This window comes from Lactuca saligna, chromosome 3, assembly GCF_052625555.1.
Source record: "Lactuca saligna cultivar CGN05327 chromosome 3, ASM5262555v1, whole genome shotgun sequence".
Lineage (NCBI taxonomy): Eukaryota > Viridiplantae > Streptophyta > Magnoliopsida > Asterales > Asteraceae > Lactuca > Lactuca saligna.
This window is the reverse complement of record NC_136419.1, coordinates 187,947,090-187,951,626: the sequence shown is the minus strand read 5'-3', so window position 1 is coordinate 187,951,626 and position 4,537 is coordinate 187,947,090.

The following is a 4,537-nucleotide window of genomic DNA, read 5'->3' as shown; positions in this document are numbered from 1 at the left end:
GCATCACAATACACTACAAAATCCTGCACGCCCTATGGCATGGAGAGGATCGGCGCCTCACAACCTCTATCTCAATGTCTCAAATGATGTTTACTGCTCAGGCCCCCAATGAAAGAACATGACTTTCTTCGTCAACTGGGTCAAGGGAACGACTATCTTGGAGAAGTCCTGAATGAATCTTCGGTATTAGCCTGCTCATCCTAGGAAAGTCTGAATCTCAGATCGAGACTTCAGAACCTCCCATCTCATCACGGCCTCTACTTTGGCTAGGTCGTCCAAAATACCGTTCTGGTTGACAAGGTGCCCAAGAACCTGCACCCCGCGCAACCAGAACTCATAGTTTGAGAACTTGGAGTAGAAACTCGCCCTCGTCAAGGTATCCAACACCTCTCGCAAGTGCTCCTCATGTTGCTCCTGCATCTTGGAATAAACCAATATGTCATCAATGAACACTATCACATACCTATCCAACATTGGTCAGTATACAGAGTTCGTGAGATCCATAAATGCAACAGGAGCATTGATGAGCCTAAAAGGCATCACCACGAACTCGTAGTGGGCATATCGAGTCCGGAACATAGTGTTTTGTACATCCTCATCTCCAACCCTCATCTGATGGTAGTCTGAGTGTAAATCTATCTTGGAAAACCAAGATGCCCCCTATAGCTGGTCGGAGAGATCATCATTCCTCGGGAGTGGGTAACGGTTCTTCACTGTTACCTTGTTCAGCTCCCGGTAATCTATACACATCCGATGCGACTCGTCCTTCTTCTTCAGAAATAGGATCAGGGCTCCCCAGGGAGAACTACTTGGTCTAATGAATCTTGTGTCTAACAACTTTTGCAGCAGTGTAGATAGCTCCTGTATCTTCGGAGGAGCCAACCGATATCGTGCCTTGGTTATCGGAGTTGCACCAGGGACCAGGTGAATCCTGAACTCTACTTGTCTCTCCGGAGGTATCCCAGACAGTTCCTCTTGGAATACGTTCGAGTACTCTCGGACCACTGGTACATCACTCAAAGTCGCCTTTCCCGCCTCTCAGGTATCCATAACGTAGGAGACATACGTTGCACAACCTTGCAGTAGGTAGCGCCTAGCCCTCGCTGCTGAACACATAACTAGTCCACACTGCGGTTTCTTGCCCTGAATCACCAGCTCACTTGGGGTCCTGACCCGTACCAACTGCTACGTATAGTAGATCACCACCCTGTTAGGTCTCAGCGACTGCATGCCTATGATAACCTTGTTCCTACGCAACAGAATGGGAACCAAGTCTACTAGGTAGTGATCCTCATACAACCTCAAAACACAATCTATGAAAACCTCTGATGCTCGTACCGATCGCTCATCAACAATCTCGACCTCTAGAAGGAAATCCAATACACCCGAAGACTCAGGGAACCTCTTATTAAGTTCAATAGAGACAAATGATCAGGTAGCCCCCAAGTCGAATAACACCTGTACCGGGATACCGTTCACATGGAACGATCCTAAACAACACATAAAACATACATATAAATATCATAACTGACATGAAATAAATGTCAGGGAGAAGAAATCATACTCATCACCACATTCGGTGTGACACGCACATCCTCGGTGGGAAGCTGGAAGGCACGGCTCCTCACTACTGGAGCACTTGACTTGCCCTATCGGCAATTTGTGATCCGTAGGGTCGAGGGAGCTGGCGCCACCACTGGCACTACTGAGACTAGTCTTGGGCAATCGGCCTTTTTTATGGCCCTGCTGATTTCAATGGAAGAAAACCAGGTCTGATGTATGGAATGTAGGGGTAGGTGCAGTAGAATCCTTGCTAAAGTGCTCGATCTTTCCGCACTTCTAGCAGCTTGATGATCCCAATCTACAAACTCCCTCATGTACCCTTCTGTATTTCCTGCAGGGGCTCTGACCCGGCTGGCCCTTCGACCTAGAGTCAGACCCATTGGGTTTCTTCCATAAAACCCTAGTAACTTGTCCAACCCATATCTTCCTCTTCATGAGGTGCTCTATATCAATCTCAAAATCCCTCTTCCTCATAATCATGTCTTCCAATGTCGGGCATGCTGAGTAGCTGACATGTTTCTGAATGTTAGTGTCACACCCCGAAAACCATAGGCGGAAACGTCTCCGGGGTTGACTACCACGTTGTGTATCAAATCCAATGTACATAGTATTCACAGTAAACAAACATTACATTACATATATATGAAAGTTTACTTGTGTTTCAAAAGTAAAGTTATACAAATATACATATGCATCATATAAACAAAAGTGGAGACGAGTCTTCTACGCACTCCGTCTTCGCCAAAAGAGATCACCGGGTACCTGTCTAACTTGGACCTGAGAATACAAGCGGTTTGAAAATCAGCAGAAAGCTGGTGAGTTCATAAGCGGTTTTGTTTTGTGAAAATGCATAGGTTTCCTTTAGTTTCCGAAACGATTTGTTATCCAAGAAAATCCCATATTTTCTTATGTGAAGTTGGTTAAGTTATCGTTTGTTACAAAATTGATTTTGTATTGTATTTACCCCAGGAAAATCCCATATTTTCCTAATTGTAAGATCAATAGTATAACACAAGTATAGTTTAACACACAAAACTATATAATGAAATTCTTGGGATCACTATCCCGAAAGACATATATAAGTTAGTTTGAGATATTCGAAAGTACGGTTCAAGATCATGGGACTATCATCCCGGACTAACACGAGATAAGTTAATGTATGTATGTAAAAATATAGATTTGAAACCATGGGATCACTATCCCGAATAGGATACAAATTTTAGAAACCATGGGATCACTATCCCGTATAAGATATAGATTTAGAAAACCATGGGATCACTATCCCGTATAATTTATCAATATGAAACCTTGGGATCACTATCCCGTATAAGATATAGTTAAAGATCATGGGGAAAGACATCCCGTATAGATAGTAGACATAAAACCATGGGATCACTATCCCGAACTAGATACCAGATAGTTTAGTTAATACCATGGGATCACTATCCGGAAAGAGATACAAGAATAAACCATGGGATCATTATCCCGTATAGAACATAGATATAGAATAATTTGATAATACCATGGGATCACTATCCCAAAAGAGACATAGAAACAATACCATGGGATCACAATCTCGAAAGAGACGTAGAATATAGGTACAAAACCATGGGATCACTATCCCGAACGAAATAAAGATCCTGAACCCTAACTGTGAATAAACTGGTATTAATACATATTGTGAGTCGGGTAACCATACTGATACGACAACGTGACCTCCTTGACGTTTGTCAGACGTCGAACGATTTCTAGAAATTTGTCACCCTAGGCGTGCCCGCCTAACTGTAGCTAGCATTTAAGGTGTGGGATTGTCAGTCCCGAATAGATCTATTCACAAATTCCACGCTCTCCCTCCAGGAGACTCTGGTTACACTTCCGGAGAGGATTTACTGATCATCCATAAAGGGTAGTGACTATCTCACAAGCTAGTACTAAACTATTCACAGGGTTCTTGTAAGATATTAACATACAGAAAGTTATGAAACATAGTACAGTAAAGTATAGATACATACATGAAATCATCGGATAACATATTCAAATGATACGGAGATAAACTGAACAGATATCAGTATACGATAGAAAGAACAGTAAAGACCCCCAAATTATTCCCATAATAATTTGATTAGTTTGATTGTTTCTTAACTAAAATCTATTTAGTTGAAATCGAGTAGTCATTCCTTATGCTCAACATAATACATAAGGAGTAAAAGAGTTTATAGATTTGTCAAATATTGTTTGCAACACATCAATGTTGTGATTTGGAAAACAGTTATAGTTTACTTGTATTCCCCCCCTGAAAACATTGAAAACAGTGAAAAAGCCGTAGGGGTATGAACTCACCGAACGAGGTACGAGACGGTTTGGATGCTAAGAGTTGAGCCGGGACTTGTAAACGCACAAGGTTCCTAATTATGAGGTAAAGATACACATTTGTATCTAATTAGGACATAGATTGATTGCCGGATAGGGACAATTGCTTCAGGTCGCGATAACACTCCGATACAAGTGTTTGGAGGGACCCGGGTGGCGTTTTGGGACATGAATAGCACAAGGGACTTGGGAAATGAGTTGGGACATCAAAGGAACACTCCCATTAAGGTAGTTTACGGCCTAAACACCCTTCCCCATGAGTTTACGACCGTAAACTCATGATGGGTGCTCTATGGTGTCTTTTGGACTTCCAACACTTAGGGGATGATTTCTAGGCTTGGATTAAGGACTTGGAATGGCTTAATACATCAATTTGACCCTCTTTGATGGGAGTTTACGGCCAAGCAAGCTCCATGGCCGTAAACTCTAATACATGGTGCTACAAGGTGTTTCAAGGCCTAGAACATGCATGAATGGACTTCTAAAATTCATCTAAGGGCCTTAGGGGTGTGTAGTTTGCATTCTAACACCAAATATTTTGGAGTTTACGGCCCAAGAACATGTCTTGGCCATAAACCCTTAGAAACCCCATAAAAGTTGTGTT